This window comes from Stegodyphus dumicola, chromosome 3 (genome assembly GCF_044657685.1).
Source record: "Stegodyphus dumicola isolate Sdum_Otavi_A_Nest chromosome 3, ASM4465768v1".
NCBI classification, from domain to species: Eukaryota; Metazoa; Arthropoda; class Arachnida; order Araneae; family Eresidae; genus Stegodyphus; species Stegodyphus dumicola.
In genome coordinates this window covers 129,425,828-129,440,874 of record NC_140770.1, presented here as the reverse complement: position 1 = coordinate 129,440,874, position 15,047 = coordinate 129,425,828, and positions in this window count along the sequence as shown.

The window sequence follows — 15,047 nt, the reverse complement described above, 5'->3', positions numbered from 1 at the left end:
GGAGTACACAGTAGGCGCAGCCTGTGCCTTTTCCGTCTTTGAGCCATCTGTATAAATAGCAAATGCCTTCTCATTTGGCGGCGTGTATTGCATGTATATTGTGTGCGATAAATCAGTATCTGCAGGGTGTCCAAGCATGATCGGCTTGCGCTTCTGATAGTCTGTATGGTAGAATGTCTTTTGCCACAGAGAGACGTTATTTTCTAGGCGCAATGTCCTTACTAATAGTGATTCTCTCTCCACTAGAAGGTCCAGTGGAGGGATACCCGCCAGCACTTGCAGTGCCGCAGTTGGGGATGTTCTATAACCTTTGCATATGATCAAAAGTTGCATTCTTTGTATGGTGAGAAGCTGTCTTCTCATATGGGCAATAAGCTTCCTTCCCCATATGGCAGCCCCATATAATATGACCTTTTCTGAGATTGTTCTGTACCAGCTTTTGAGCATAGTGATTGGAGTGCCCCAATGAGGTCCTGATGTTCTAGCCATGGAATTACTAATTTGATTTATTTTCTGCTTAAGCTCTTTAATATGCGGTACCCAGGAAAGCCTATTGTTAAATACTATAATACCTATATATTTAAGGTCAGTGACCTTTTTTATAGAGACTCCATTTAGCTTAATGTTGGGAATCCTATTTCGCGCTCCATGCTTACATATAAACAGTTGTTTAGTTTTATCTGCTGAGATATTTAATTTGTGCTGATTTCCCAGCTTGCAAAAGTATTGATTGCATTTTGTGCCTTTAACCTAATGTCCGTGCTACCAGAAATGACCAATAAAAAGTCGTCTGCGTACGCCTGGATACCCACTCCTTGCTGTTGGTCATAGAGCTCAAAGGCTGTGTTCGCTACAAGATTCCAAAGTGTAGGTCCCAAGCAGGAACCCTGGGGACAGCCTCTTTCCAACTTGACTTTGAGTACATCTTTGTCCGTTGTAACCTGTATCCAACGATCCTGCAAGTAGCTGCGTATAAGATTCAGGATTTCCTTTGGGCATTTGATGATGTCTAGGCATTCGACTACGTCTGGCCACCACAACGAGTCGAATGTCCCTTTGATGTCCAACGAAATAACCAGTGTGTCCATATTGTTGTCTTTGTTCTACTCTATGTTATCTAGCAGTTGTTTTAAGGCATTATCTGTGGACTTTCCTGCGCAGAAGCCATATTGTTTTTCGTTTATAGACTTGTTCCTGCACATGTAGAAATTAAGGCGTTGCAAAATTATGCAAAATTACTTTTTCTAAAATCTTACTGATTGAAGGCAGTAAGCTTATGGGCCTATAAGATGCCGGATCTGACGGATCTTTGCCCTGCTTGTGGAAGAGTGCAATTTCGGCTAGTTTCATGCTTCTAGGGAAGTGACCGAGTCGCCAGCAGGCTCTGCATAGTTTTGGAAACAAACCTGGGAATTCTTTGTCTATTTCTTTAGCAATGATATTATCTATACCATCGGGACCTGGTGCTTTTTTGTCTGCTAAGGCTTTGATGATATTATGAACTTCGTGGTCTGTAGGAAGAGTAATATCTCTGTTGCTGCTTTTCCAGCTTTTCCTATTAAACTTCTGCCTTATTTCTCTGTGAGTTATTAAATCAAATTCCATCTGGTCTTTAACAAAGATTGTTTCTAGGATAGTGTTTAGAGCTTCTGTTTTGCTTTTTGCATCTTGTTTTACTTTAGCGGTAAGTTGTAGGGGTTGAAAAACCTTATTTGTGGCAATTTTCTGTAATGTACCATAGGTTGCTTGCACGTTACTGCAGTGCTTACGCCATGACTCTTGTTTCGCTGCCTTGATTTGCTTTTTGTATTGCGCTAGCTCCTTCCTGTAGCGTACCAACTTTAATATTTTCTGTTCTTCATCATTCTTCGCTTGCACCTGCCTTCTTAGGGCTCGTATTTTGCTTCTTCTTTGCTTGAGGTGGTTGCTCCACCACGATGTAAATGTTTTCGGCTTAATAGCTTTAAACTTGTAGGAAGCTCTTGCTGCCTGAGTTAATTTAGTTATGATGAAGTCATATGTAGAATCCAGCTCCTCCGGGGAGTCGCAGTTATCCAGTTGTTCCAAGATTTCACTCACCCATGGCCTGAAGTAAAACTTTAAAGTAGTGTGCCCTCCGTAGCAGGTCTTGAAACGTCTTTTTGTTAGGTACGTGAGTCTACTATTGATCTCATATTGAATTATACGATGGTCACTCAGAGAGGGTATGTCCATTATATCCCAGTTGTTTATGTACGCTGACATTGATGATGAGACAAATGTGACATCTGGCCAGCCTTTTGCTCTTCCATTGTCAAATGTAGGTTGAGAGTCTTCTTTATTTATTACTGTCATTCCGTGAGCTATTGCATATTCTAACAATTTCTGCGCTCTGCGATTTTCTGTATGTGCTCCCCATAAGGGGCTGGTGGCGTTAACATCACCAGCCACTATGGTATTCTGGAATGTTCGCAGTACGGCTGGGTTTAATTCCTGTAGCAGGCATTCAATTTGCATGCTTGGGGGGAAGTAAACGCAAGTGATTGTTATTTTCATGTTGGAGGATTCAATCAAGATTGTTACTGTGTAATCTGTCGTATCCAGAAGCAATGGACTTAGAGGGCCGTTATACAAGATAGCTGCCATTCCCGTACTGTAGGCGTAGGATTTACTTGTAGAAAGTTGGCCAAGAAGTTTGCCGTCCCTCAAGTAAGGTTCTTGTAGGAGTGCCAGGTCTGCTGTACTGGAGGACATCATCTCCATGAAATTGAGTGTGGCTGCTCTTGCCCTTTGGAGATTGCACTGTAAAATTTTGATGTTAGACCCATCTCTGTTGTAAACTTTCTCTGTTTTTGAGTGGACTCCCTGGCTGAGCTCATTCTCGCCAATACTTGTCTGTAACATGGACATTTCGATGCACTTGTTGGATGTTGTGTGTCAAAGGTGCTACCTGTCTTCTCGTTCGCGAGGCTGCAGTTGACACAGTTGATGGTAACTGAGTCACACTTTTCTAACAGGTGACCTTTACCACACTTGGAGCAGGCTGTATCCGACTTGCAGTAACGTCTAAAGTGCCCAAATTTTTGACAGTTGTAACACCGTATCACTTGGAGATATTCTTTGAAATTGCAGGCGCAAAGTCCAATGTAGATTCTTTTCTTTTCTAATAACTTTTCAGCCTGTTCCGTTGCAACACCCACTAGCCAATGGCAGGTGTTATCCTCCTTTGGGTAGGAACGAATAGGGAATATAAACTCTTTCGTGTTACTTGGGAACAAGTTGGAGAAGGCCTCTGTGATATCTGTAGCTGTACTGTCCTGTGGCACTCCAAAGACTATTATGGTACGCCTAGGTGGTCTGGGTACTCTTACACTTAATGAGTGATCTAATTCCGGAATTTCACTGATGGCGGTCCTGAGTTTGTCCAGGTCTGTCTTCTCTCTACACCTGATGAGTAGTTCCTGCGAGCGCGTAGGCCTTACTTGGACGACGTTAATCCCCACTTTATTAGGCTTAATGCTACTCACTAGCTGCTTCTGAACACTTTCAGTAGTGCGACTCGTGTCTTTACTCTTAATAAGGAGAACGTGGTCAGGGAGCTTTGTGGCTGGAGAAACTTGTTTTCGGTCCAGGAACCATACTGCCGTGAAGGCCAGGTGGCAAGTTTTCCCTTGGCATGGAAGATCTTCCAAAGGAAATCCACAGCAGAGCAGGCACCCAGAGCAGCCATTGCCTGCTGTAACCCTACCTGGACACCTTTCCTGGTTACAATGGAAGGAGATTTCGTCTCCGTACTAGTTATCTTTAACAATCAACAGTTCATACTAAGCTCCGTTTATTCCTCCCCCAGTGATGACCTCTCTGACGCAACTACAGCATATAATCACGTTAGACTGAAATGTCCTACGGTACACATCATTGGAGGCGACCACACATCATTGGCCCACAACGTCATCTGGGGCTACCGTGACACGACTCCTAAGGGCCACGAAATGGAAAACTTCATTGCGAGCAATAACCTGCATTTGCATAACAGCCCCGGTGCACAGCCGACATTTGACAACTCGTATCCTAAAGGCTGGCCCGACTTGACCCTTTCAACATCGGACATTTTCAACAGTATTTACTCTTGTACTGTCATAGATGATGAAAGCAATTCGAATCATAAGTACATCCATTTTCTCATTCAAGTAGACACCAGCATTAGCATATTAAAAAGGTTTAAGCTTCCGGGTGGCAAGATTAGGCATATGCATCGCATCCTCAGCGAAACTCTCAGAAGAGAATAGATGGAGCTTAATACGCATAATGACCAGTATGATATGAATATCTACACAGATAATCTTCTCACCACTCTCAGGGACACATGCGAGCGAATTCTACCAATCAGGACTGCCAAGAAACTGCAAGGCATTACGTGGTGGACTAGGCAGCTGAGACAAATGCGCCAAAGGTGCAGAGCCTTACGTCGCCGTCTCCGAACGGCTGTAGACGGCACAGAAACAGAAAGGTAAGGTTGCTAACTGCATTCCGACAAGCACGGGCTACTTATAAAAAAGCAATTCTAGAAGCCAAAATCAACAGCTGGCGCAATTTTTGTACTAGCAATAGCAATCCTTACGGAATCCTGCATAAACTGGCCACGCAGAAAATCTTCCAGCCGGCACAAGTGCCAGTGCAGCCAGGGAATCTACCACAAACAACTGACTTAGCAGGGTCCACGGGCACAGCACTGCTTGATGCAATCTTCCCAGCAGATCCAGAACAGGATGACACTACGGCCCAGCGACTTTTGAGAAACGCCACAGAGATCCCAAGAACGCCAGAAGATGTCCCCATTACAATGCAGGAAATCACTCACATCTTCCGCCATCTACCACTGAAGAAGGCACCGGGTCCGGACGGACTTGATTATGCAATCTTAAAGGTCGCCTTCCGAGCACGGCCCACCTTCTGTCGCCTCTACTTCAATAAACTCCTGCACCACAGAGTATTTCCACAAGCTTTCAAGAAGGGACACGTGGTACTTTTTCTCAAAAAAGATAAGAACCCAATAGACCCCTGCTCCTTTCGTCCGATCTGTCTCCTTTCAGCGTTGGGTAAGATCTATGAAAAGATCATAGTTAACAGGCTGAAGTATCATATTCACAAAAACAACTTCCTCAGTCCCAAGCAATATGGCTTCCGTTCAGGTTGCTCAACCACACATGCTCTTCAACGAATATATGATGAAGTCCAGCTTAATCGCTCACAGAATCTTCAGACTACATTCATCTCAGTAGACCTCCAGAGCGCTTTCGACATCTTTTGGTGGCCCACCATCAAGCAGGCCCTCAGAGAGGCGCAATGCCCGGAGAACATCTACCACGTCTTTGAGAGTTATCTCACAGATAGGCAATTACAATAAGCGAGCAATAATGGCATTGTTACTAAGACCCAAGTCAGAGGCTGCCCACAAGGGTCCTGTGCAGGGCCCTTGCTCTGGAACTTGACATTTAACAAAATCCTCGAAGCGACGTGGCCTGACCACACAAATATCATTGCATATGCTGATGACGCAGCTCTCCTTGTTAAAGTTCGCACACGAGACGAAATTGAAGCCAATGGCAGCGAAGCGTTCGCCAAGTTCGCAAGCCTATGCGAATACCTTAAGCTGAGGATTTCTATCACCAAGTCTTCTGCACTCCTCATCCCGAGACCGGGCACGAGGCCTGTATGTCGTCCCTGTATCCGGTTACTTGGCCGCAACATTAAATTCACGGATACACAGAAGTATCTAGGAGTGGTCTGGGACTCTGGCCTAACATGGGTGCCACATTTGCAGCAACAGAGAGCAAAAACCTCCGCTATAGCCAGAATGACCCAGAACTTTCAAGGAAGGAATTGGGGACTAAATCCCCACATTCAAAAAGTGCTTTATAGCACGGTGGCGGAAAAGATTGCGCTGTACGCAGCTGCAATCTGGGCTCAACCGATGACAACGAGGAAAATCAAGCAGTTAACATCACTCACTCTAACGCCCTTTTGTCATAAGCATCTGCAGGGCATACTGCACAACAGCCACGAGCTCCGCCCTTACTCTAGCAGGTATAGTCCCTCTACACATCCAGGCCGAGCTAGAGGCGACATATACGAGAGTCCTTCACCTGAGGAAAGAAGCCTCCTTCGCAGGTACTCTCTATAGTCCAGCACTTTATGAGCACCCCAAGACACCGCTGCACACACATCCAGCGCATAAAGGACTAGGGGTCCACACCCAGATCATGCAACAGCCCAACAAGGAAATACAGCACATCAGCAACCATACACTTTACACTGATGGTTCTAAACATGCTGAAGGCGTTGGCAGTGCTTTCCTGCACTGTTGGCAAGGCCAAGAATTACATTATTGGAAAGGCTACCTAGATGACAGCAATAGCGTCTTTCAGGCCAAAGTGATAGCAATTACAGCTGCTGTTGAATATCTAATAAGCCGAAAAATCTCAAAAGCTTATCTCTATACGGATAGTATGTCTGCCTTGCTGGCCCTAAGCAAACACAACCATGTTTCCCCGTTGATCATCCGCCTTCAACAACTCTTAAAAGATAACCCACAGGTACACGTGGACATGACGTGAGTGAAAGCTCACGAGGGCAATGCAGGTAATGAGGCAGCGGATGTGCTCGCCAAAGAGGCAGCCTCAAACATCAACGCACGTCCCATCGCTGTTCCGGCGCCACCTTCCCATCTTAAAAGACTGCTGAAAGGCGCAGCAGTCCAGTGGTGGCAAAGAGTATGGGAACATGGAAACACAAGAAGAGTGTATGGCTTTCTACCGATGGTGACAACGGAGAGACTCATGGCAAACGCTCCACTTACTAACTTTGTAACTGGGCACGGTCCCTTCCCGGACTACTTCAACAGACGCACTATTTCTAACACGGATCGCTGTATATGCGGGGAAGAGGGGACACCCGATCACTATATCTTCTGGTGCCCACTCACAGAACAGTACCATTTCCCTGAACCCACGAATATACCTGCCTTCCACAAGTTTATCCTTAAAAATAAAGCGGCAATTAACACAGTGTGCAAAATCGTTAACACCATTAAGGCTTACGGCCAAGACCTTTGCCTCCCATTATAAAACAGTGCTATTCATAATGGTCTCAGTGACTGCATTCTGCCTTAACAAACTGTGCAACAACACATACTGCATGCTGTATACCGCTAGTGTTTCACTTGTCGGTATTGCGTACATTCTGCGCAATGTGCCTAGTACTGCCACTGTAAAGTACTTTCCCTGAAACTATACTGAACTGCCACTATAACTGGCAGTTTCATGTGTTATAGTGCAATGTGTGTGTAAGTAGTTTCATGTGTTTAATGCAATGTGTGTGTTTAACGTAATGTTTATATATGTTTTATGCTGTTTAATATCGTATTGTGTGTACTTTGTATCATTGTACTGTTATGTTTTGTATATTTTGTGTTGAACTGTGTTTTCTCTATGTATATTTATTTGTCATGTATTTCAAATGTGTGCGCTTAATTATGTATCATATTAATGTGTAATGTGTATATGTAATAATGTATGTATTAATGTGTATGTAATTATGTATCATATTGATGTATAAGTAGTATTTTATGTGCAAGCAGTAACCCAAGTGTAAGCAGTAATTTATGAGTAATAATATGTAATGTAATGCATATATTTAAGTATATTAATGTGTAAGGTAATGTGTATATGTAATTATGTATCATATTAATACTTAAGCAGTATTGTCTGTACAAACAGCAAATCATGTGTAAGCAGGAATATGTGTGAGCAGTAACTTAGGTGCAAGTAGTAACTTACGTGCAAGCAGTAATTAATGAGTATTTATGTATCATACTAATGTGTAAGCAGTAATTAATGAGTATTTATGTATCACACTAATGTGTAAGCAGTAACTTATATGTACGGAGTAATTTATGAGCATTTATGTGTCATACTAGTGTGTAAGCAGTATTTCATATGTAAACAGTAACTTATGCGTAAGCAGGAACTTATGCAACATCAGTAGGCAGCAATTCCTGTGTACGTAGTAATTTATGTACAGTTCAACTGAATATGTATGTAATCTTATACATGTAATTTATGCATAAGCAGTAACAAGGTGCAAGCAGTAACTTACGCGTAGGCAGTAATGTATCATATTAATGTGTAAGCAGTACTTGTATTATATTAAGGTGTTATCATGTATCATATTAATGTGTAATGTAATGAGTATATGTAATTATGTATCATTTAAAGTGTAAGTAGCATTCTATGTGCAAGCAGTAATTCAAGTGTAAGTAGTAATTTATGTGTAAACAGTAATTTAGGAGTAATAATGTGTAATGTAATGCATATATTTATGTGCATATGTAAGTATATTAATGTGTAAGGTAATGTGTATATGTAATCATTTATCATATTAATATGTAAGTAGTATCTACTGTGCAAGCAGCTTATGTGTAAGCAGTAATTAATGAGTATCTATGCATCATAATATGCAAGCAGTATTTCATATGCAAGCAGCAACTTATGTGTAAGGAGTAATTTATGAGTATTTATGTATCATACTAGTCTGTAAGCAGTAGCTTACGTGTAAGCAGGAACTTCTGTATCATCAGTAGGCAGCAATTCATGAGTACGTAGTAATTTATGTGCAATGCAACAGAATATGTATGTAATGCAATGGTATAACGCAACTATGCACAATGCAACTATGTCATATAATCCTTGACTGAAACAGCATGCTGTTTCATAATCCGCACTGAATAACCAAATATGTGCAAACTGTGATCCGACTGTTGCCATATGTACAATGCTATATGTAATAATATATCATATTAATGTGTAACCAGAATTTTAAGTGCAAGCAGTAACTTATATAAGTAGTAATTTATGTGTCATCAGCAGGCAGTAATTTATGTGTAAAGTAGCAGTTATGTATAGTGCAACAGTATATGTGTGTAACGCAACGGTGCATTGCAACTATGTAGTATATTCTTTAACTGAAACAGCATTTTGTTTCATACTCCGCACTGAATAACCCAATATGAGTGAACTGCGATCTGAATGTTGCCATATGTACAATGTATTATGCAATTGTGTATCATATTAATGTGTAAGCAGTATTTGTCAGTATTTGTATCATAATAATGTGTAATTATGTATCAAATTAACGCGTAATGTAGCATGTATATGTAACTGAGCATCATATTAATGCACCATATTGATGTAATCATATTAATGTAAGCAGTATTTCATGTGCAAGCAGTAATTTATGTGTAAGCAGTAATTCAGTTACAAGCAGTAACTTATGTGTATGCGATAATTTACGAATAAGCAGAATTTATATGTTATCAGTAGGCAGTAATTTATGAGTAAATAGTAATTTATGTTGAAGTATCGATAAATTCCCGGTGCGCCCTTATGGGGCCACAGGGAGTTGTTGCGTCTGGATAGGGGAGGGTGTGGGACATATGCCTGTTTACCTCTGTTAGACGCCAGGCGTCCCCGTCCTCCGTCACCTGTCACCTGTCCCGGAGTTTGAAGAGGATTCTGGCTGTCGCTTTGGTGGCATTGAATTCTGATGCTAAAGTACGTTCCAATTCTGCCTCCTGTATATCAACTGAGACTCCGTGTATGGCAATTCTTGGTAGGCGTGTGGCCGGAACTTTTGTGTCCACTAACTCTTGGCCTTTATCACTTGTCAGTGAGCTTTGCAGCTTATTAAAATCGTTCTCTGAGTGGCAGTCAACTGCCAGTCCTCCTTTTTGTATGTTTCTTATAGCCGCGACCTTTGCTCCTAGCTTTGGCAGTGGGAACACCTCGCTGAGTTTAGTTTTGAGTTCCTGGCTCGTAGAGCAGGTGGCCTCCTTCGGATATATTAGTAGCGTGTGACTTGGCGCTGCCACTTGGTGTTGACTTTTTATCTTCGCTGTAACTGCCACGTAGGTTTTCTGCTGCTGTACGTGCGGTTGCTGCGACTCCTCGTGTATGCTGTTGTCCTGTTGCACTGTGCTCGGACTGCTGCCGTGTGCGAGATCACAACACAGCACTGTTGAAGTGTTTGTACTTGCTTCGGTTGTTGGTGGCTTGACTATAGGGGTTGGACCCATAAGGGCTAACTTTCGCAGAGCTTCTAACGCCTGTAGTAAGTCCTCTCTAAGATTGGTGGGCAGACAGTACTTACCACTTCTATACTTAAGTACTCCGCTTTTGATATGTTCGTGAACTGTATCCATTGTACTCTCGTAGGTAAGGTCAGAGGTCAGTAACACTGTTAAATTTGTGCAGCTGGGAGTTACGTCCCCGTCAATTGGTAGTACAGCTTGACGTGGCATGAAGCATTTAATTGGCCTGTATTCACCAGCGTTGTCTCTCAGGTAGTCTCTGTTGCCACTTAGAGATACTGAGTACGTGATAATATAGTACTTAGTACTGAAATAACACACAAAAACACTGGTTCATTCATTCAATTGCACTTATCACTGATGCACTGGATTATGTTACTGATGCACAGCACTAATACGCTTAGCATTAATATGCACTATACATGGGAACACACAGAATATGCTGTTTCACATATGAAGCACAATGCACGGTAGCACGCACCTGTAGAAATATTAAGGCACTATGCACAAAACACAAAAATGGTGGTTCACGGAAACCACTATGCACAGTAGCACTTTAGATGTTAGAAATTCACTTCACTATCGCTTAAAAAGCCTTTAACATAATTGCACAATTCACTTCAAAACTCAATCACTATGTGCACTTCACAAAGGCAAATTTGCACATTTCGCGACTAATTTTAACTTTCACAATAACGCTTATGCGCTTGTTGCACTTATCACTTGCACTGGTAGCACTCACTATATCACTTATGCACTATTTGCATTTAACATAATTTGTATAATTCACTTAAAGGCTTATTCACTATGCGCAATTCACGAAGGCAGATTGCACACTTCGCGATTAACTTCCACTTCACTATATCACGTAAGCACTTGTTGCACTTCACTGACTGCACTTCATTTGTGCATTATTTGCTCGTACACTTATTGCACTTCTCTTATTAGCACCTCACAATAACACAATACAGACTTAAAATACAAATAATTGTGCTGAACTCTGAATAATGGATATACACTGAGTAGTTGAACCAAACAAGAGCACATTAACACTGAGAAGTATCACTATGAAAAATTATTGCAAATACAGAGTAAGTATACAAGGGAATCCACAAAAATTAAAACATAATGTAAGCATACTATACATTCAATAAAATACAAGCATTCAATAACAACAGAACCTGTGTTCAATAAGAATCGCATCTGTAATTAATCTAATTAATTTACAAATTCAGTTACTGCAATTGAGATGCTCATACCGATTAGAGTTGAAAGTTATCAAATGTTGAAAGACACTTATATGAAAACACACAAGGTATTTGTAAATGTCTATATATGCAATTAACCTAATTAAAATACCAAAAGACAAGTAGTTGCAACTTATAAGATCAGCTAGACAAATTAGGGAGAAAAATCAGATGCTGAAAAACACATATGAAGGCACATTATGTAATCAATATCTCCGAAATCAATTAATCAGTAGCTGCATTCAACAATTCATTGTCTGTAATTAGCCAACAGTTATCGACAGTTATTGCTGCTTTACTACTCGTGCCAGTTAGGATAAATAAAATGACCTTATGCTGAAACACACGATATTCATGCGCAGTATACAGTGGTCAGTTGGACCAATGAATTGTCTTATAATTAATTACATTTAAAGCCTGCCCATGTAACAACCAAATTACTAAGCAACGTGACAGGACATACATAACGAATACATGAATCAACTTAGAATGTGCTCCATACAAATTCAAATAATCTAGTGACTTCTAACCTGATAATTAAGCTGAATTATGAAAGTTAATTAGAGAGCCTACCTTCTTGCTCGGCTCTGTTCTTCTGTACTCAGCATTGGTAAAACATTTGCACAGAGATTACGGAAACACAAGAGCTTGAACACTGCACACGCACTTCACAATTGCACAATTAAGACACTACGCTAATTAGTCATTAGCATGAACCGTAGCACTGGGATCCATATTGACACTTGCACTAAGTTGGAAATGGAAAATAAATATGTTAGAAATTTAGAACTCTTTAACTACCAGTCCGATCAGTTCCAAACTTAGATACTCATAATCCTCTCTTAATGACAGGGACAATGCTGCTGGAATTAATTAGCTGACTCAATTAGATCCGGAGATAGCGCTCTGGAAAGAAAGCCCCACTCTCGTTAAGTAACCTTTTGTTGTCGCCCTTCGAATTTCGCTCAGCAGGGGATTGTTGCTTCCGGGCGACTGTTAAGATTCGCGAAAGGTCAGAGGTCACTGTTACCTCGTGGTTAAAAAATGAAAATTATCTAAAAATTCATATCTCTTGATCCAGTTGTCGGAATGTCTTGAAACTGGTATCCTTAGAGTCCTGAGACAATGTCCTCTCCGATGATACCAATTACTAGGCACGTCGGGTGGCGGCGGCTGCTCGGCGGGCGTGAGAAGACATCCTTCAGTGCTAACAATGGGATACACAATGGTAAGCGCTTAATTAGGTCGTAATTAGTAAACCAAGGCACGTAGAAACACAAATGATTATCCTCGTAATCCTCTAAACGTTGATTATCCGGTGCAACTGCTTTTGGAGCTCTAAAATTAAAACTTCCGCTGGTATAAAAGCTTAAATTGGAGCTGCGTGGTAACCACCTTCACTCTCGGCGTCCACGGCGCGAACCCCGGCTCAATAACAGGAATTTTGCTTTTTGGCACATAATGTGAATGCTACATGACCGTGGTATCCTAAGAGAGTACCATACTAAGGGGATGGAAAGGGGTGTGGCCGGCAGTAACAAGGCCAGTGAAGCAAATGTCGTAAAATGGAGAAGCAAAATAGTGCGAGGTGTAAACCTAATACTGCATGAATAATAACATATGAAAGTATAGAGAACACACAAAATATAATGCCGAGTAAATGATACAAAATAAAATAGTAATGAAGCTATAAACACTATCTACACTATATACAGCGCAGCATTTAAGTGAGAAAATTAGAGTCTCGGGTGAGGTGAGGCACGAGGAGGCGAATATTGTGGTCTTATTGCAGAATTTCATAATTAAAAACATTTAAAGAGCTTAGATGTATGCATTCACGTGCTTTCGCGAAAAATGTTTCGTTCGTAAGCTGCAGGTAGTCATCCAGGTACTCAATTTTTAAATCTTTATGCAAGATATCGTTGCTAACAAAGTAGTGGGCGTTTAATCCGACGTAGGTACTTATTTTGGGTGATCTGCAATTTTGCAATGTCTGAGTTGAAAGCCGCGGCCCATGCCGGTGAGGCGTAACAGTGCCTCGGTCTGATAACAGCAGTGTAGATGTGCCTCTTTTTGACCAAATTGAGTTTCGAGCTTGAACTGAGCAGTGGATTTAATTGGTAAATAATATACAAAGCCTTTCACCTGACCTTGTCAATATGGTCCGACCAGGTGAACTTATGATTGATGACAACCCCTAAATAAGTTGCCTTCTTTACAAGTGGAATTGTCTCATTAAAAAGACTGAGATTAGCATGAACAGTCTTTTTTTGTCTTCTCCTGATAATCATTAATTGTGACTTTTGAGTATTTAATTGCGACGCGCCATTTGATGCACCAATCTTCAATGTTAGGTATGAAGTCCTGCAATTTTTGAGTAGCATGCGTCGGACGGATAGATTTAATCGCTAACGCAGTGTCATCTGCGTAGCATCCAAAAAAGCTGTTGTAGTCATTCTGTAATTTAGGGAAGTCCATCACGTAGTAAAGATACAAAATAGATCCTAAAATGGATCCCTGGGCTACACCGTGGCCCATTCCTCTGACGCTAGAGGTGTCCTGACCCATTGAAACATAAAATCTTCTGTTAATAATAAAAGAATTGATCAGCAGAATTAGTTCCAGATCACAATTTGGCTGGATCAGCTTATAAATGATCTCCTCATACCAGACGTGGTCGAAGGCTTCCGCCACTTCCAGCATGAATAAGGCGACACTTTGCTTGTTATGTATGACGCTGCCAATAAACTCGGTGAGTCTAACTAATTGTTTGGTTGTGAATAAGCCTTTTCTGAAACCAAATTGTTCCTAAGGTAGTCTGTTAAAGTAGGGTTGCAAGCGAGCATAGATAATTTTCTCATAAATCTTCCCGAAGTCCGAGAGCAAGCTAATTGGGCGGTAGCCGTCCGGTCTGGTAATTTCCTTTCCTGGGTTTGGTAATAGAATGATCTTGCCAAGCTTTCAAGCACGCGGGAAGTAAGAATTTTCTGAGCTGGCTTTGATAATACTTATAAAATTACTGTAATATTGCGGGGAAGATTCTTAATGGCCATATTCGAGATAATGTCATGCCCAGGGCTTTTCTTTCCTTCAAATTCTTGATAATACCCTGAACTTCTGCTGGAGGGGTGAACTGAGTCCTGTTTCTGATACTAGGCGCATTTATCCAGTCTTGTACAAAGTAGCAAACGTCATAAATGAAGCTAAAGTCACAGTGTAAGTCATTTGGTTTCAATTGCCGCTCAAGATGATCAGCGAGAATTTTTGCCTTGTCTTTGTTGGTCAATGCAATACAATTGTTGCTGTAAATAGGCTTATCGTAGTGAAACTATTTTTGAGGCGCTTAACGAAGGACCAAAAGTCTCCGTTATGTTCCTCCAAACTAAATATATTTTTCTTGTCTGAGTTTCTAAATATTCGCTTTAATGACTCGATTTAGCTTATTTAGCTATTTCTTGTGGGCTGGGTTCCAAGTCTTATTCCATATTTTGCGGAGCTTATTCCGCTCTCTGATTTGCTCTCGAAAAGAAGTGGGTAGTCTATCCACACCGTGATTGGCCGGGAGTTTAATTAATAGAATTGGTAAGTTTGTCACTAGCAACGTCTATACCCTACGGGGTTTTAAGCTTAGGCATGCCGGTGCGCTTTTCGGAAGCTGATTGAATAATGTCTAG